Below are 20,877 nucleotides of genomic sequence, written 5' to 3'. Positions count from 1 at the left end.
TTTCTCTAACACACTATATTTTTGATCAGAATTCTAGCATGCCTCCAAAACCAGCTAGCAAACGAAGACAGGTGACTATCCTTCCTGCCTCAGTCCTGTCATCTGGTGTGGAAAACCTCTTGTTAATTGAATAGAGAAAGTTTAGGAGACCCAATCAGAGAAAACAAACTAAAGTCCCTTTATGTTTGCATAGGATGTTACTTGCTGAGACATTTTCATAGCCCAAGTTTTCTTGTTTGGTGCGGGGATGTTGGTGTAAACCAAACTAGAAGATAAATGACATTGAGCTTGATTATCTCCCATTGAAATCAATGGCACTTTTGGCATGGACTTCAGCTGGAGCAGGATCAAGCCCGTTATGCCTGACTAACAACCTAGTAACTAAAGGAGGTGATTATAGATTGTATCTTTCCATGTGTGAATTCACTACTTTAGCTGGATAAAAAGGTTGAAATTATACAGTACTAAAAGTTGTTTACTGTGCCCTGATGGCCTAACAGGTTTAGAAAAATCAGAACTTCCCCATGACCCAGCCCAAATCTTGAATGAAAAAAAGGACCCCCCCAAATTTGTTTAGACTGGAGAAAGTTTGTGTAAATAGCCTCCTTTCCCCAACTCCAAGAACAAACCTCTTTACCTGAAATCCTTGTGATGACTGCAATTCTGACAATCTCTACTAAACCTGCTGCTATATTCCAAGCTCACAGCCTTCCCAGGATGAGGGAGAGCAATCCTGCCATGGGCTGAGGGAATCTGCAGAGTGAGTGAAGTTTTTCTAGTCTCAGGAAGGAAAGTAAGAGTCAGGGAGGATGGGTTAAGGGTGAGGTAGCAAGTGAAAAGATGCATGAGGATGGGAGAGCACTAGGGGAAATTTTACTAGACTTTTTTAGATTTTTTCCACTGCTCTCTATTGGTTTCTACTAGCCTCTGTTATTTTAAGTAAGAGGACCAGAAAGAGCAGACCAATAGACCTATTGCTCTAGTCCAGTGGCGGGTAACCTGCGGCCCGTGGGCCGGATGCGGCCCATCAGGGTAATTTGATTGCAGGCAGCGAGAGATTTTGCTGACGATCATCCGCAGACATGGCCCCCCACAGGTCCCAATGGCCACGGTTCGCCGTTCCCAGCCAATGTGAGCTGCAGGAAGTGGTGGGCTGCATGGCTGCTGCTTCCTGCTCCTGCAGCTCCCATTGGCCGGAATGGGATCCGCAGCCACTGGGAGCTGGGAGGTGGGAGGGGGGCCGTGTCTGCGGATGGTCAACATCAGCAAAATGTCTCACAACCCGCACTCAGATTACCCTAATGGGCCACAGGTTGCCCACCACTGCTCTAGTCCATAACTAAGCTGGAACCAACAGAAAAATTTCAACTGGAAATTCCTCCAGTGAGGAGTGGTGACTGGCATGAAGGTTCCGCCAGGGGAGAATGCTTCTTTTAACATAAACAACATTAATTGAAATGGGGGAGTATTTATCTTCGTTAATACTAAACTTTCCCTACATTGGTGCTGATCTAGCAAGCACAGCTAGGATGATACGATAACTTTTCTTAGAATCACTTCCTGTAGATAAAAACAACAAGGAGTCTGGTGGCACCTTAAAGACTAACAGATTTATTTGGGCATGAGCTTTTATGAGTAAAAACCTCACTTCTTCGGATGCATCCTGTAGATGTACCTCCTCCTCAATGCTTATTTCTTATGCCCGTCATGCACATTTTCCTAACACTGCAGTGTTGGGGTTTGAATGAGGAGTACTCTAGGTCAGTTGGCCTCAACCTTTTCCATACCATGAACCAATTTTCCACAGTGTGACCCCTTCAGAACACCTCTGTCATTTAGTAACAAGGAAAGGGCGACAGGATAGTTGTGACCCAATAACACCTGTTCATGATTCCACTCAGTCATGATCACCCCCAGGATGAGAACTCTTGCTGTAGATAAAGCAGCTGGACAACTTAATGGAACAGCAATTAATTTAAATGATAATCATCATAGTAATGTATAACAATTATGTATTTGCTAGAAAAATCACATTATTGCAGGATATTTAAATCTTAATAAAACACTTTATTTCATTTACTGTTGACATAAACTAACCTATTTATGTCACTATTTACTAGTGCATCATACAGGTATGAATATTTTGGTCATATGGACTAGAAAACACACATTGTTTTTATTCCAATTATAATTAGAACATAGAACAGTAAAGGACCAGTATTTACTTCAGGCTTTGCAGATCTAACATTTACACAATGCAACAATTGTTTTCCTCAGACAAATACATTTAAAATCTTTGCTATATTTTCTGTAGCCACCACTGGGGTGGGAGGTGGGGGTTAAAATGTGGTTAAGTCACAACGTGAAATGTGATAGGTGAACTTGAGTTAAACTATATATAGGACTTTTGTATCTGGCAAATGCCAAATACCTCAGAGAGTCCTGTTTGCTTTACATCAGCTCTCTTTGCTTATCAGTGGAAAGGGGTAACTAGAAATCATGGTGAGAACCTCTTTCACTCCCACCTTTTAATGGACAGTCTATCCATAATTAACCCTAAGATTTAGTCAAGGATATTTTTGGTAAAAGTCATGGACAGGTCACGGGCAATAAATAAAAATTCACCGCCCATGACCTGTCCATGACTTTTGCCAAAAATACCCATGACCAAATCTTTACTTCTGGGGTCCCTCTGCTCCAGGGTCCCTGCTTCAGTGCTGGGGGTTCACTGCCCTCCAGCCGCTGCTCCCATGGACCGCTTTCTGGACGGCCTCCGGGCACCTCTGGGGCCAATGCTCCAGCTGCTCTGGGACTTCTGCTGCTCGGGTGGCCCCCACGCTCCCCTCAGGACTGCTGTTCAAGTGCTCCACGGAGCCAGCTGCACCAGTTGTTGCTTGTACGGTCCCTGGAGCCAGCTGCCTGGGGCCACCCAAGGAATGGTTGGTGTGGCAGGCCGCTGCTTGGGTGGTCCCTGGGGCCACTGCTTGGTGAGCAGTGGCCCCGCCTGAGCAGTGGCTGGTGCAGGTGGCTCTGGGGCGATCCCCGGGACTGCTGCTCTGGCACTCCCCAGGGCTGCCCCCAGGACCGCTGTTCAGGCGGTCCTCACCGCACTGGCCGCTGCTCAGGCCGTCCCTGGAGCCAGCTACCCGGGGTCTCCCGAGCTGCAACTGGTGTGGCTGGCCTCGGGGACCACCAGAGAAGCTGGCCCCAGGTCACTCCAGCAGCAGCCAGAAGTCAGCCACACCCACTGCTGTGGAAGTCACAGAGGTTGCGAGAAGTTACACAATCTGTGACTTCTGTGACCTCTGTGAAAGAATTGCAGCCTTAGCCATGTGCGCTTATGTCTTTTCACAGCACCTAGCACCATGGGCCCATCCTCCTGACTCAGGAGTCTCAGCTGTTCCTCCAATATAAATATATAATGAATGAATGATTGGGGCTTGATCAAGCTCTGCTCAAAGGTTTGGGCTTCCAGTATATTTGGGTCCCAGTGCTGCATTTCTTGTGCTCCTGAGACTCCCCTTGAACTAAATGGGAAACGTGGGTGAACTAGATCAGAGCCCTAGGCTGCAGATACCACAGCCATATAGAACCTCCATTGAGTCCTCTACTTTCCACAAACACTAAATTCATTGCTACTTTTTTAAAAAAGTGAGGTACTTCAGCTTCTTTTCAAAATAGAAACAATAGACCACAGTGTAGCAACTTCTAAGTCTTTAATCTTTCTACAGATTCAACCACAGTATTGATTCTTTATTGACCTAAACTGTCCTAAGTATGGCTGTGGTTTTTTCTCATATAGTCTATGGGAGAGTTAAAGCAGCTACTACTTTAATATTGATTTTTGTGAAAAAGGTGCAGGAAAGGGGGCAATTTGTGTCTGCAGTTGCTCTTCACTATAAAAGATACTATTGTTAGGAGCTTATAGCATTATATCAAGGGTCTTAATCTGTAGCAATCTTTTTTTACAACTTAGAAATAGGCTTGGGCAAATGTGTTATTGGTGTTAATGATATTTTGAAGTGAGGAAAATTTGTCAGCCTTTCTAAGTGAAATGCTCAACTTAACCATTTGAGAGCTTGACAGGTTTGCTACATCTGTTTGCAGAAATTATGTCCTTTGTTCCTTCAGAAAAGAACGTCCATTTGAATAAACAGCGATGAGAATATCTGAATAAATCTTTAACAAATTGAAATTATTACCATGGGCTTAAATAAGCAAGAAGTTTTGACAAGAAGGGCATTATCATCTAATTAGATTTACTTTAAGAAAAAGAGGGGCAAGGGCCAACCTGTGAGCCGTCTAAAATATAACAATGGAATGATATCCAGGACAAGGAAGGATCCATGTGACAACAATACAGTACATTTAAAATAGCAACCGGATCCCTGGTTCACTTATATATGCTATTTTAATTGTAAGATGGAAGCTATCAGGGAAATATAATGAGTGTGCTCGAGTTTTTGCCTCAGAACAGACCTAACTAAATAGAGAAGATAATTCTGTGCCAGCTATTTTACAGCATTCCTGAAGATTATTTTAATTATCAGTCAATATTAATATTATATATTACTTACCTGTTGGATAAGTGGTCTGTATAAAGATCTATATTTTTGTTTCCAAACAGGTGTCAAGATATAACTGATATGAAAATTCTTCTTCTTCCTGTGGCCAACTCGTTTGCTAAAACACTTAAGAAATCTGATAAAACACCTGTTGTTCAGGTTAGTGGTATGTTGCTCATGTGTTCTGCTCTTAGTATGATCAATTGTGTTGAATAATAAAGAGCTGTACCACCATTTCTGGAGGGTGGTGAAGCACTGGAATGGGTTACCTCGGGAGGTGGTGGAATCTCCTTCCTTAGAGGTTTTTAAGGTCAGGTTTGACAAAGCTCTGGCTGAGATGATTTAATTGGGGACTGGTCCTGCTTTGAGCAGGGGGTTGAACTAGTTGACCTCCTGAGGTCCCTTCCAACCCTGATATTCTATGATGCCGTGATTCTATGATTACATGCAAATCAGCATAAAATAAGGTATCCTAAATATGGTAATGTGGGGGTGCTCTGCAAAGAAGGGGGAATCACATATATACATGCTATTGCTAGTGAACAAAGGATTTTTTTTGTATTTGATATCTACTATTTTTTCCTCTCTACTGGGTGCTGGTAAACAGAACAGATCACTGTCCATTGATGTTCATAATCTACTTTAATGTTTTAAATAGTTTGGCAAACAAGTTTGACTGGTTTAAAACCTCTATAGCTGTGTTTATTTCACAGAAGAGAAGTCTTTATTTATTAATTATCTGACAGATTTGACAAAGTTGCAGAAATCTTGGTCTGTGTGGATGAACTATTAGATTTGGAAATACAATCTCCACAATTCAAGTAGTGATTGTGTGTATGTGTGTGTGTGTGTGTGAGAGAGAGAGAGAGATTCAAGGAGTGTGTGAATGTATACATGTATGTATGTGTTCTGTATAGATAATATTTCAGACAAAAACTATGTTTAAAGAACATTATTAAGAATACAAATTCAAGCATTCAAAGATAGGAAATGCCACAGTTAAGGTTGCCTGCCCAACCTTAATTCCATCCACTTAGGCATGTACATTATGATAGAGTTTTTAATTACCAGAACATGATCACATATAATTATTTTTCCACAGGACCTCTGCCTCATTCAGTGCACCAGATGGACCTGCTCACAGGATGAATCAGGGATGTGTGGTAAAGGAAACTATTGTCTGTAGGACTCCTGCCTCATAATTATTTTGTGTATGGTTTCCTAGGGTTTTTAAAAAACAAACTGAAAAATGAAACAGTAATTCCATCATGTGGTAATACACTGACACCACCTGTTTCATCAGCAGGGTTGGAACCTTTAGATCCACTGCGCAGACCTCTGCAACTTCAGCTTATAGAGTAACTGACAGCAATAGTAGTTTGTTATCCTCTATGTAGACTGGTATAGAGGGGGAAGAGAACCACACTTTGCCAGTGGGTTTCACAGATATTTTCTGGCAGCAGTGGAATGGTGAGACTCAGAAATCTTGGGTTACACACCAGGCTCTGAAAGGGAGCATGTTCTAGTGGGCACAGCTTGACCCTTTCTGCCCAGTCCCTCCAACCTGTCCCAGTCTTGTCTCTTCCCTAAACCTGGCTCCTTGTTCCAGTCCTGTTCTCCTTGCCCACCCAGTCCCAGTCTCCATTACTCAGGCTTCTCATCTCAGTCTCCTTGCCCAGCCAATCCAGTCTACTCCTCCAGGCTAACTGTCCCTATCTCCCCCCACTCTGCCACTCATAGTTTTTGCCCTCGCCTCCTCCCCCGCACCCACCCACCCACCCATTGCCAGTTTTAGTCTCCTTGTTCGACCAGCCCCAGTTCTTTCCTCCTGGTTCCTCATTTGATCTGTCGCAGAATGGTGTGGGGTAAGGTGAGTTGGTAGAATATTTTACTGGAATGGGTTTGGGAAACCACAATACTCACAAGTGGCAAAGTGTGTGCGTGTATGTGTGTGTGTTTTTTCCCATTCTCTTCATTCTCAAATATGTGTGAGCTTTTTTTGATCATGTTAAGGCAAGAATCACAGCTGGAAAATTCATCTCAGAAGATGAATGTTTGATAAAATTATAAACAATAAGATCCCTTGAAATGGAGACTTTCAGGCAACCTTAACTCCAGCTATTAGGCAACCTTGCATGCAGCATGTAAAAGTGGTGCTTTTTAGTGGCCCTTTATGTTTATTTTCTCATTTTGTACATAATTCTATATAAGCAAAAAACTTGCCAGCACTTGCAAATGTTAAAATTTCAGGCCTTTATCACTTACCCAACATGTAGGATGAGGATACAGTAAATCAACTGAAGATCACTCAAGTTAAAAATATGAAAAGTCCACAAGAAGCAAGAGCATTTTAGGACATAGGCCAGGAAATGATCTAAACAACGAGGAGAATGTTCAGAGCACAAAAATATTCCCCCTCGACGTGTGCACATATAGATAAAAATGGACACAGAGAGAAGGATTTATTTACAGAGCTCTGCACAGATACAAAATTTATATCCGCAGATGTGGATATCCACGGGTATAAATCAGTATCCACAGAACTGCAGGGGTCTACCGGGAACTGCAGAGGCAAAAACAGCAGCCTGTTGGGCTGCCACTCCCAGGAGCCAACACCTCGTGCCAGCAACTCTGCCAATGTGGCTGTACTGCCCCCAGCCCCACCCACTATGGGCACCTGGCTCACTGGCAGCTGTCCCTCGTTGCCCTAGTGCAGTGGACAGTGCTGGGGGCAGGGCTGGGGTGGTACAGCCATGCTGGAGGAGCTGCTGGCATGGGGCACTGGCTCCTGGGAATGGTGGCCTGGCAGGCTGCTGCTTTTGCCACTGTGGTATCCACAGATCCAAAGATCCAGATTTATATCCACGGATATCTGCATCCACAGATATATATACCACAGAACTTGGAAATAACATTTACACGGATTCTATTCTGTTCAGCATTGTTGGTATACATTCATTATTGTTAATGCTGCTACATGAATCAATTAAAAAAACAAACCACTCTGCATGCCAGTCAGGACCATTTTCTCACTGTAGGTAAATTAATCTACAAGACTGGCACATAGGGTAATTGGTTTCAGTATCTGTTACTGCATATTTTGTATTTAGGTAAAATACATTATAGACTGAGGTTTTCTAAGAGGTTAAAGAGATTTAGGCACATATTCTCTATTCATTTTAATATAAGATGTTTCTAAACTGCTTTGAGAACCTCAAGGTTTGTGAGGATTCTGGAGTCTGTTAACGCCATGTTGCAGATGAACAATATACTTCATAAATGTTATTCCAGCTTCTAATGGCTGAATTAATCCTGTAGTTGCCAAGTATTTTGTCCTAGAATTATTTCTTTTCTTGACAAATGAGTAGTGTTGTTAGTGAATGAGGTGGTTGGGGAAGGTGCCAAATAGCCAGCCCTGAAAATGGAAGCCAGCCATTTATCCACAGAGGAGATAAAAGCTCAGGATGCAGTAATGCAATAATCTCCATTCTGTTACCTACAAACTAGCTGTTGCTCATGCGTTAGTACTAGTCAGAAAATGGGCTTTTTCCGGTTGAAAAAAAAATCAAAATTTTCCATAGAAAAGTGTCACTTTTTTGTGAAAAATCAAAATATTTCAAAAACAGAAATATTTCAATTCAGGAATGCTGCTATGGTGCCTTATGGGAGTTGTAATCATGTGCCTCATGCTTCCATTCTCCTCCATAGGACAGGATCTGTGGTCAGATTCCAACTCCCATGAAACACCATGGTTTCTCCTGCTGGTGAGGGGAGGCAGTTGCATCGTAAGAGTCCCTGGCCTTGGTGCACCATGAATGTTGCAGTTTAGCTGGGTAACCTGGCTCATAGAGGAGAATGGGGACCTGAGGAAACTGAACTGCAGCTCCCATAAGGCACTATGACAGAACATCTGAATCTTAATATTTTGTTTTTTGGGGGATTTGGTTTTTAGACAAAAAGATTGAAATTTTCAGCAGAAAGCAGAAACTTTTCATGAAAAAATGGTGTTCAGTTAAAATTCCAATTCTCTGTCAAAAATGGTTTTAACAGAAAAATTTCAACCATCCCTAGCATTCATTCATATCACAAATCCCAAACTACCATCAGATGGCAGCAATTTTTAGTCATCACCATCACTGCAGGCTTTGAATGAATGATCTAGAGGCAGTGAAATCTATTGCCAGTTCCCTAATCTGTCCAATCCTCTATTTATTTAAAAAAAAAAAAGTGGTAATTAATTGGATGCTAGACTTTTCTTCATACATTTGGGGGAGTTCACATGTTGTTTGGAGATGGGGGTGTATTTTCATTTCTATACCCGATTTTTGCTGTTTTCCCTAGGATTCCATTCTTACTGCTTATTATTTTTCTAAACAAAAAAGTGATTTTTGATTACAACATTTAAGATATACAAGGATGCCAAGTGTTAAGAATGTGCAGAAAGGTGTGATGTCTACAAATAGAGCCAACCTACAAAACGGTGAGTAACTAAAAATGGAGAAGATAAACAAGACACTGTTTAGGCTAACTTAGCCCCCCCTTCTCCCCTCAAATGTGGGTTTATATATGTCACCAGAACTAAGTTAACCTTAACTGTGTCATGTTTAATTTGGCCATTTAAATGGCTAACCCTTTTTGTAACTTGGCTCTGTTTGTAGTTGTCACACCTTTCAATTACTGACCTTCTCTTGTCTAACTTGTTTTTAAATACATATTTGAATATTTTTGTTCATATTTCATTTCCTTGTTGTTTTTTTCTGTAGCAAATATTACAGAAAATATTTCTTATGATAGGAAGACTCATTTTTAATGAGACAATTTCTCAACTTCTCAATACCAATAGTTTAGTCTCTGTGCAAAAAGATTGTGATGGAAAAACTCATTGAAATAAAGGCATTGCCTTTTTCATAAATGTGACTGAAAGTTACTGTAAAGATGCAAATTCGTTGCAATTCTCAGACAAAACTGAGTTAAGCTGTTGTGAGATTGTGATTTAATAAACAAACATTTTCTCCAATTTTCTCTTCATGATTTTGTTTGTTAAAATGGGGTTTAAAAGTTATGACTGCAAACCTCTGAAATTTTGAGACGACAATGTGCTTCTACATCTTGAAATTAGAGTATTGAAAATGTGTACCAGATAGCATTGGTTTTTGTGACCGTTTTATACATGCATGTGTCCATTATTTGTAAATGCTATCATTTCTGGTTAATGGAGAGTTGTTGCATGTATTGTAGATTTACTAGCTTTATGTCTAATGTCATCTGTATAATTTGTGGCACATGGAATCTTTGTGGACCAGATCCAGTTCCCATAAAATTCAATGGAAGGCCCTCCATTGACTTAATTGTATCAAAACTTTAATAAAGAGAGTGGGAATTATTTTCACTATCACATATGTCTCTTCAGGAATTATGGAGTGGTGAAAGTTAGTAGTTCTTGTAGTTAAGTTTGCAACTGAGTTTCTGTAATAAACTGATTTTGGCTCCCATGCTAACCACCACAGAAATGTTGTACTAGTACGTAGTTTTGTTATCCTGTATGTGAGACGGGTTTGATGGTCTCAGAACAATTCGCACCAAAGAAGGGTGCATGTTCCAAAATCCACTACATCTGGTATTAATTGACAACTTTACTGGCAGTCTCTGCTCAGTAACTCACCACTATCTGTTTGTATACCTGTTTTGCAAATCCCCAAACATCCAGTCTTGTGTGCACAATAAAAGTAACGTTATCATGGTGCTCACAAAAGTCATGTATTTTGTGATTCTGCATCTTTTTCTTGAGCTTTATTGTTACCTCTCCTTCCCTACAACATCCTATCTATGATGAAAAAGTGTCCTTGACATGGGGGAACATACTTTCACATATACAACCTCGCAGCGAGTGTATGTATCCTTGCCAGTGGTATGTGCTGGTTATTTTCCTGTTTCAGGCTGGTGACTAATGGGCAAAGTGCTGAGTCTCTGACAGAACCATTGGCTATGGGGCATATTGTTTGTCATTGTTGTTGTTTTTTTTTCTGGTTTGGACCTTATCTATAACCAATTTGCACATTGTGGGTTTGCAGTTATTCTTTTAATTAATATTTTTTATCTTCTCTCCTCATCCAGGTTTTCATGGTCTCTGGAATTTTGCAGTACTTTTGCCATAGTCCAGTAAGACATTTTTCTTTATTTTCTGATGGTAGATTTTGCCATTTAGTGATTTCCCCTCTATCCTCTATCACTGGCTGTTGTGTTTGCTGTATGGTAGGGGTCATTCCTTTAAGTTTTGCATCATTTGCCTGATTCAGTGGCCTTATCATAATACAGATATAGACAGTTTCTTTCACTTATCATTTAGACTTCAATTTTTCTGAAGGTTCCATTATTGGTTTAATTTGTTCTAGTTTCCTTCATGATCTGTTGCTAAAGCTTTCTTTCCTAGCAGTGATAGCTGCCTGAATCTTCACTGAAGCCAGCTGTGCACTCATGGTTGCTTTTCTTATGCTCTGTGATGTTTTTTGGAGGTATCATTAGCATATTTAACCTACAAAGAGTCCTGTGGCACCTTTAAGACTAACAGATGTATTGGAGCATAAGCTTTCGTGGGTGAATACCCACTTCGTCAGACGCATGTAATGGAAATATCCAGAGGCAGGTATAAATATGCAGGCAAGAATCAGTCTGGAGATAACGAGGTTAGTTCAATCAAGGAGGGTGAGGTCCTCTGCTAGCAGTTGAGGTGTGAACACCAAGGGAGGAGAAACTGCTTTTGTAGTTGGCTAGCCATTCACAGTCTTTGTTTAATCCTGATCTGATGCCGTCAAATTTGCAAATGAATTGAAGCTCAGCAGTTTCTCTTTGGAGTCTGGTCCTGAAGTTTTTTTGCTGTAAGATGGCTACCTTTACATCTGCTATTGTGTGTCCAGGGAGGTTGAAGTGTTCTCCTACAAGTTTTTGTATATTGCCATTCCTGATATATGACTTGTGTCCATTTATCCTTTTATATAGTGACTGTCCAGTTTGGCCAATGTACATAGCAGAGGGGCATTGCTGGCACATGATGGCGTATATAACATTGGTGGACGTGCAGGTGAATGAACCGGTGATGATGTAGCTGATCTGGTCCTGTGATGGTGTTGCTGGTGTAGATATGTGGGCAGAGTTGGCATCGAGGTTTGTTGCATGGATTGGTTCCTGAGTTAGAGTTGTTATGGTGCGGTGTGTGGTTGCTGGTGAGAATATGCTTAATGTTGGCGGGTTGTCTGTGGGCGAGGACTGGCCTGCCTCCCAAGGTCTGTGAAAGCGAGGGATCATTGTCCAGGATGGGTTGTAGATCACTGATGATGCGTTGGACAGGTTTAAGCTGAGGACTGTAGGTGATGGCCAGTGGAGTTCTGTTGGTTTCTTTCTTGGGCTTGTCTTGTAGCAGGAGGCCTCTAGGTACACGTCTGGCTTTATTGATTTGTTTCCTTATTTACTTGTGCGGATATCGTAGTTTTGAGAATGGTTGGTGAAGATTTGTAGGTGTTGGTCTCTGTCTGAGGGGTTGGAGCAGATGCGGTTGTACCTTAGTGCTTGGTTGTAGACGATGGATCGCGTGGTGTGTCCGGGGTGGAAGCTGGAGGCATGAAGGTAGGCATAGTGGTCGATGTGTTTTCGGTATAGGGTGGTGTTAACGTGACCATCACATATTTGTACGGTGGTGTCTAGGATTGGTCCAGGCTGAGGTTGATGCCAGGGTGGAAGCTGTTGAAATCGTGGTGTAATTCTTCCAGAGTCTCCTTCACATGTGTCCAGATGATGAAGATGTCATCAATGTAGCGTAGGCAGAGAAGGGGCGTGAGTGGACGAGAGCTGAGGAAGCGTTGTTCCAGGTCAGCCATAAAAATGTTGGCATATTGTGGGGCCATGCGGGTGCCCATGGCGGTGCCACTGGTTTGGAGGTATATATTGTCACCAAATTTGAAATAATTGTGCGTGAGGATAAAGTCACAGAGCTCAGCAACAAGTTGTGCTGTGTCATCATCAGGGATACTGTTCCTGACACCTTGTATTCCATCTGTATGTGGGATGTTTGTGTAGAGAGCCTCCACATCCATGGTGGCTAGGATGATGTTTTCTGGGAGAATAACCCCGGTCTACTACCTAAGATCCACAAACCTGGAAATCCTGGACGCCCCATCGTCTCTGGAATTGGCACACTCACTGAAGGACTATCCGGATATGTGGACTCTCCGCTCAGACCCTATGCCACCAGCACTCGCAGTTATCTCTGTGACACCACTGATTTCCTGAGAAAGCTACAATGCATTGGTGATCTCCCAGAAAACACCAAGGAAATAAGGAAACAAATCAACAGAGCCAGACGTATATCCAGAAGCCTCCTGCTACAAGACAAGCCCAAGAAAGAAACCAACAGAACTCCACTGGCCATCACCTACAGTCCTCAGCTTAAACCTGTCCAACGCATCATCAGTGATCTACAACCCATCCTGGACAATGATCCCTCGCTTTCACAGATCTTGGGAGGCAGGCCAGTCCTCGCCCACAGACAACCCGCCAACATTAAGCATATTCTCACCAGCAACCACACACCGCACCATAACAACTCTAACTCAGGAACCAATCCATGCAACAAACCTCGATGCCAACTCTGCCCACATATCTACACCAGCAACACCATCACAGGACCAGATCAGCTACATCATCACCGGTTCATTCACCTGCACGTCCACCAATGTTATATATGCCATCATGTGCCAGCAATGCCCCTCTGCTATGTACATTGGCCAAACTGGATAGTCACTACGTAAAAGGATAAATGGACACAAGTCATATATCAGGAATGGCAATATACAAAAACCTGTAGGAGAACACTTTAGCCTCCCTGGACACACAATAGCAGATGTAAAGGTAGCCATCTTACAGCAAAGAAACTTCAGGACCAGACTCCAAAGAGAAACTGCTGAGCTTCAGTTCATTTGCAAATTTGACGGCATCAGATCAGGATTAAAAAAAGACTGTGAATGGCTAGCCAACTACAAAAGCAGTTTCTCCTCCCTTGATGTTCACACCTCAACTGCTAGCAGAGGACCTCACCCTCCCAGATTGAACTAACCTCATTATCTCCAGACTGATTCTTGCCTGCATATTTATACCTGCCTCTGGATATTTCCATTACATGCGTCTGACGAAGTGGGTATTCACCCACGAAAGCTTATGCTCCAATACATCTGTTAGTCTTAAAGGTGCCACAGGGCTCTCTGTTGCTTTTTACAGATCCAGACTAACACAGCTATCCCTCTGATATTTAACCTACTAATTTCTACCTTGTTCTCATATGGTTCTGATTATCTATTCTAGGTCTCCAGTCCAATTTATTACATTTGTGTATAGTTCTTTCATCATTTATAAAGCACTAATCGTTCACTAAGCCTTTTGCTATTGAGATCATGATATTGAAAAGTGAAGGAGCATTAGAATGTGTAAGCTGCAGGTAAATTTCCACCTAAATACCTATTTTGTTGGCATTGTGGAAAAGGCTAGAATTCTAAGGAATATACAACAGCTACCGTCTTTTCTTTTCGATACATGTTTGATTATAAGAATATCCAAAAAGAAAAGTTCATCATTTTTCTCCAATTCTTATATTGTTTAATTAATTGGGAGGCAAGATGGGCTGATGGGTTAAGCAGAAAACCAGGAGTCAGGACTCTTGGATTTTATTCCCAGCTCTGCCGCTGACTCATTGCATGAGTTTGTCACTTTGACATTTCTATGCTACAATTTCCCTGCTTGAAAGAAGGTATAAGAATACCTACTATCACACAGTAGGCCTGATCCTGCACCATTAAAGTTAAATGGAGTTGTACCATTGATGTCAATGGGAGCAGGGTGTGGGTCACTGTGAGACTTACTTAATGAAGTACTGTGAATTTCTTGATAAAAGTGCAAAATATCATTATTAATAAATAGCTTCAGTGCTTTAAAAAATTGCAAGACTGATTCAAGATTCTTGAAAATAAAGACTGATAGAGATTTTCCTTAAGGATCTCCCCCATGGTTTTGGCTAGATGGATTTCTAATGAGTAAGTCTTTTATTTCTGGGACATTCTGTCTCTCTCTGCCACAATTATTCATGTTCAAGTCCTAGAGCCAAATTTTGCTCTGAGATGCATATTTGTTGTTCCCGTTGGCTTTGCTGGAAGCTGCAGGCTCTTATTCTAAACTATCACTTGGCTCCCATTATTGCTGTGGTCATATTTGCTTGTCTAAAATGACTGTGTTTCTCCATTTAAAATCTTGTAATATTTAATCTTTACTGAGATACTACTGTATTTTTTCTTTCATTACTAACATCCTATTGTAATATTGATTTTTTTGTTTTGTTTTGTTAAATGGGACTACATTGGTAATTTTGGCTGGCAGCTTGTTTTTGTTTTCTTTTGTATACTTTTGAGTGGCATAGAACATTCGATACAGTGTATTGTAGTTGACTTCCTTGATATGACCTATACGTTTTGTCTGTCTAAAGTAATTTAATGTTATCTAATTTTTCTGTGCAGCTCCCAATCACCATGGTATTTAGATTCTAAATTAAAACCCTCTTCTGAGCCTTGTAATGATGCTGACTTCCTGTTTGAGTGAGTGACCTATTCATTGTCATTCTTTCTTTTATAAACTGTTTTTCTTTACATATTGATTTTGTTCTAAACATTAGTGACCACGCACTGGTTCAGATCAGGAAAGAGAGTAATTTTTATACCCACAAATGTACACACAGTCACATGCACCTGTAGTGGACAATTGCTTCAGCGATTGAATTCTAGTCAAGAGACATTGCTACAGGCCAGATCCTGGAGTCTGGTTGACTTGCACGTGGACTCAATCATGGAGATGTGTATGTGTTTCAAAAGTGTGCCTTTGAATTCTCTGAGTCCAGGGAATACTGAGGTGTGGGGCTGGTCCTCTGTGACAGGTTAAAATGGCCTTTGGGCTGCTTCAGTTTACACTGGCCACCAAAGGCCCAAAACCACAGCTAGGAATCCAATATACGTGCGACCTGTCATACCCCTTCACAGGCAGCAGGTGCGGGTGACATAGGAGCCTTTACATTAGCTTTATGCCACCTGAGTATACACTGCAGAGATCCTCCAGGGGTCATATTCATCAGCTGTCTGACCAGAAAATTGCCAGTGATGCAGTTCAAAATGACCACTCTGTACTGACTCTCTGTAGGTCTTCCTCCAGTCCCATTATTGGGAAACATTTTCAAAAGTTCCCAAGTGATAGGAACCTCAATCCCATTAACTTGAACTCTTTAATCCATGATTTGTAACTCATGATTCAGTAACTCAAGCAGAAGTTAGGGGTCTATTACAGGAGTGGGTGGGCAAGGTTCTGTGGCCTGCAATGTGCAGAAGGTTAGACTAGATGCTTACGATGGACCCTTCTTATCTTAAAGTATATGAGTCTATGAGTTTATGAGTCTCTGGTGCTGCATCACCTTGCCCATTGCTTGAGGAATGAGCACCAGCTGATGTGCAGTCCTAAAGGGAAAATCAGGTCACTGATTTAGTCACCTGAATAAGAATTTCAGAGTCTAACTTTAGGCACATGTTTTTGAATCTTGGCTGTAAACTTTAAGATTCTTATCTGCACTGAAGTGAGCTTCTCCAGCGAGGCTATGAACCTCTTTTTCAGTGCCCCCCAAGTCATTAATGTTCTGAAAAAATGCCATTTTCACAGGGAAAAACTCCACCTGGGGAAAAAATTGCCTTCCATTTTTGTAGAAAAATGTTGAGGCAAAACAACAAAATACTTGTTTGCTCGGCACACAACTGATAAAATTAAAATTCTATTGGCTGCTTTTGTTGCATCTATGTTACCACTTAGCACAGAGCTACTTGTAATGACAGACAAAAAATAGTGTCCATGCTCCTGCCTGAAAAGGAACATCACTGACTTAGCAGGCGAACCACTTTCTCTGCTGTAGCGCCAAGAGAAAAGGACAAGACTCTCTTAAAACTGAGCAGTGTCAACTCCCTTAACGCCCACCAAGAGCACTACTTCCTTCCCATCCCCCTTCCCTCCCCTCCCCATTGTAGAGATGAGGTCATTGCCTCCACAACAACCATACCAAGCTATGACAGATAGTGCTGTGTGCAGGATGGCTTGCATATACCATCAAACCATGGTACCATACTCTTCTCTTTGTGAACAGAACTGTAGGAGAAAGCGATTCACAAACTATGAATTTGTTGTCAATTTTATTATACTTAAGGCAGGCAGTAATTTCAGTTTTCACTGCCATTAGATAATAATAGTAATTAATTAGTAAGTCACACTGTTGGGATCTAGAGGTGAACTAACATGGAAAATGTAAATTAAAAAAAAAGCCACTAATACCTCAGTTTTCTGCTACAATTGAGGGTTTATGTCTGTTTGTCTCTCCAGAATGAATTGCTGCTCTTAACAGCAACTTTATATTGCCCTCAGCACTGTCTGTGAAATATTTGCTGCAAAGAGAGGTGCTGCACCAAAAATAGCGATAGAGGGGCCAGGAAATTAAGGGAAAAGCTACCAAGGATTGTGCTTGTTCTAACATTAATGACCTCTGTGCTCCCTCAGATCAGCCCTCACATAAATTTTCCATAGTGCTATATTTGCCATCAATGATAGAAATATTTGAATTCTCTCTCACAGGGAAGTGTTGACTAAATCAAATCTACATTCATGTTATTCCTTCCCTTTCAGATGCTGACACCAGTGATAGGACAGGCTTTTTCTCCAGCATTTTACATCATCACCTTTGAGGCAATATTGGACACAGTCAAAGGAAGCAGTAGGACATGTACAGAGCTTTCAATTCAAGGTCATTCTGAACCCTCTAACCCGTAAAAAATAAAAATAGGTAAATAAAATTGGGAATTATCCTGAGTCATTTTAACTATGAATTGTTCGCAGCTGTCAGAGTCAGAGCCACATAGTTCACTGTGGTTCAATTTCCTTTTCAATTGAACAAACATATTATAGCAGATTTCCTATTTTGTTTTAAATAACCTCGTAGGGGATCTGCATGCCCAATATATATATATAAAAGTTTATATTAGCTTAGGCTATTTATAGAACTTCAAAGAGGGTTGAAAGATAGTAAAAAAATTAATTGATCCCATCAAGCAACAGACACTAAAACTCAATGTTTGAAATGCCTTCCTCCACCGAATCAATTCATAGCAAGAGTGGTTCTGATTTACAGGATGGCTAAACTCATTTCCACATCTTCCGATGCCACGTAGCAGAATTCAGAGCTCCGTGGTTTGGACGGGTACATCAGTAATTCACCCTGAGTGAAAGAAAGATTAAAGATAATATTCCTGGCTGGGGCATTCAAAGACACCTAAAGGAGTTAGGCATCCAACTCCCAATGAAACCAAGTGAGTTAGTCACCCAACTCTTGTAGACACCTTTGAAAACCTCAGCCATTGGGTACCAAGCCCTGTGATCTGAAAGCAAACTGCAAACAGCATTTCTCTCAACCTCTCCCAGTCAAAATGTGGGATTCAATGATTCAGTCATGTAAATGGCTCTTCCTACAACCTCCATTTTATGACTTTTTATTTCTTATTTTAATAATTTCCAACAATAAGAGTGAGGGGGCATCAAATTTACATGGAAAATAGGAAACTTTGGGACTGAAATGAGGAACATTTGCAAACAGCAAGCATGGCACTGGGTACAGCCAGCACAGGATCCACCTTGGATGAGTGAAGGCCCCTCAGCCCCAAGGGAGATGTCATGACAAGATCCAAGGGGAGAGGAGGGCAGGCAGTGGATGGAGAGATTTCATTTTGACTTGGTCAATGTGCATAGCCCATATACCTGACTCTTCAGGGGCAACATTATTTTTGTGATGTTTGGGTGAATCTAGGTCCAATATAGCTTTAGATCATGCTTTTTAGAAGAAGGTGGCATAAGAACATGGGAATCTTCCAGAACCAGACTTACCCATGGGTAGGACAGGAATTTGATGGGGAAAAAAGAGCAATAGCTAAGGCCAGGTAGGGGAATTCAATATCTGGTCAAGTCTATTACTGATAGACTTCAATGCATAGCTTTGCTTAGCAACATATAGTTTCCTTAGGAAGAATTCATTATTTATATTTTTATGGCAGAGCATCTATATTCCAAATCTAGGGTTACATTTTTGTATGTCTCAGAAGTACTGGTAACAACAAAGCTAGATTTGCACAGGCTTCAAAACAGCCACCTCAGATGGATGCAGTATTTGGTGTGGCTTAATTTGGGCTTGAACTCTGTGGGGCAGAAGGGTGGAATAAAGATTAGCCAGATCAGAGCTTTGAGTCACAGATCATGCATTAAATAGCTCTAATTCTAAAATAGTGGAAGGGTCTCATAAGCTATCTGTTTCAAGTGCAAACTCTTTCCCATCTCTGACCATTGCAACTGGACCTCCCAAGTTCTTAAAAAAAGAGTCTGCAAATGAAAATCCTTAGGACACCCCATAAATACAATCATCTAGCATTAGTATATCAATGACAACATGCATTCTTAAGGAGGCACCACCAGGAACACACACACTTTCATTCAACGAAGTTGCATATTTTATTTTTGTAGGTACCATCAAATGGTTTTAATGCTGGAAAAAAGACTTTTTTCCCATTCAGATATATTCATGGGATCACACAGATTTAGAAAGACTGGATTTAAATGAAATTATTATCAGCTGGGTTTCAGAAAAATCAGTTATTGTGTCATAAGAAACTGATGGTTTGATTTTCAAGGTGAATATTATCTAAAAGTGAAATACTGGCTAATTCAATATTTTCTGCTATACTGATCATTTTGTTCTGTTTTCTTTAGAGAGAACTGCCTTCCAGGCCTGGCTTTTTCCACTGCTCTGGATTCTGTCCTTAATGAAATCTTAAAATAATGAGGCATAACTTTTATTATAAACATTATTAAAAAACAGTTTCTAAAACTTCAGTGCTATGCAGCTGGTTTATAGTAGGTTACATGGCATAAATATTTTTCAATAATAACATAAATATAATATTAAGTTTATGTGGATCTATGTATTCTGAACTAAAATAGAGGATTACTGAGAACTTTGCCCACATGACCTTGGAACTATGACCTTTCCTTTTCTGTGATTTTTTTCCCCCCTTCTGGTTTATTTTTAGTCTGAAGTGAGCTATGGTCTAGGAAGCCAGCATGGCTTGGGATATTGTGTCCAACATAGGTTAAAAAAACAACAACCCCATGGCAGTATGAGATGTGGGACATTAAAAATAAATACATAAATAAAGTAAACATGTGAACTGTTACACTAAAGAGAGATTGTCCTGGTATCTTTGGGATGTAGTGGCTCTGCTTTCCTGTGTTCTTGTGAGGTAGCTGGTATGCGGGACTAAACCGGTACCTGTTTTGATACCATAAAAAAACTCAGACACAAAAATCCACCAAGAACTTACCTGCCTTATGTATCATCTCCTCAGACAATAATTTTCCAGTCAGTGCCTCCCCTCCTCACAATTATTCATTCAGCTGCTGAGAGAGTTGAGGATGATTTGTGACATTTCGGAATTACAATAATGGTCCAAAAAGTTGTTCATTTTCTCTCAGACAATCCAAAACTAAAGCAGTTAAATTAACCCATTAGCTGCTCAAATACCTGTTCTCCAGCTTTCTGTTCTATTTTTCATTTACAACCAGATCACACAATGTGTATTCACATTAGTGAACACTTACTCATGCAAGTAGTTCCAGTGAAGACAAATAATTCCTGTGCCAATTGCACTACCACTTTGTACAAGGATTGGACTATCAGGGTCTTCTCTAACAGAGACAAACTTAACAAGGAGTCTTTTCCACATGTTAAATTAAAGATGACTGCCCTGTTGTTTCTAGCAGTTGGAGTAATTTGAGCTCTGACTGATTTGGGGACTGAAATGCATGGGCCAAATTCTGCTTTCACTTCCGTTGGTGTAATTCCATTGAACACTCTAGATTTACACCACTGTAACAGAGAGTTGTAGCCCATTGGGTATAATTTTGGGGCTCACTCTTTGGGTGGTGTAAGGGCCACTGGAATTTCAAAGTCAAGTTGAAGAGTGAGCCAGAGGATTAAAGTTCAATGAAGTGTCCAGCTTTGAAATCTCCAGCAGAAAACCCTGATATGGTCCTGGCTCCAATACAGGAATGCACTTAAGCATGTGCTTAACTTTAAGTAAGTGAATAGTCCAGCTGAAGGCACTGGGACCACTCATGTACTTAAGTGTGTTACTGGATCAGGGCCAGAGTA

The 20,877-nt window shown here is 41.0% G+C and overlaps 1 long non-coding RNA gene across 4 annotated transcripts in view; it reads left to right on the top strand.

Moving 5' to 3' along the window:
* Positions 1-19,889, top strand: part of LOC117874306 — a 104,683-nt gene extending 84,794 nt beyond the window's left edge. For all 4 annotated transcript variants that reach the window (XR_004644938.1, XR_004644936.1, XR_004644937.1 and 1 more), the window contains 6 exons: positions 4,628-4,724; positions 5,668-5,728; positions 10,680-10,724; positions 15,119-15,196; positions 17,310-17,466; positions 19,437-19,889. This is a non-coding gene — a long non-coding RNA (uncharacterized LOC117874306). The remainder of the gene's footprint in view (positions 1-4,627; positions 4,725-5,667; positions 5,729-10,679; positions 10,725-15,118; positions 15,197-17,309; positions 17,467-19,436) is intronic.
* Positions 19,890-20,877: the final 988 nt, after the last annotated feature.

The sequence above is a fragment of the Trachemys scripta genome, chromosome 3 (genome assembly GCF_013100865.1).
Source record: "Trachemys scripta elegans isolate TJP31775 chromosome 3, CAS_Tse_1.0, whole genome shotgun sequence".
Taxonomy (NCBI): Eukaryota; Metazoa; Chordata; order Testudines; family Emydidae; genus Trachemys; species Trachemys scripta.
This window is presented reverse-complemented; position numbering and strand designations above follow the sequence as displayed.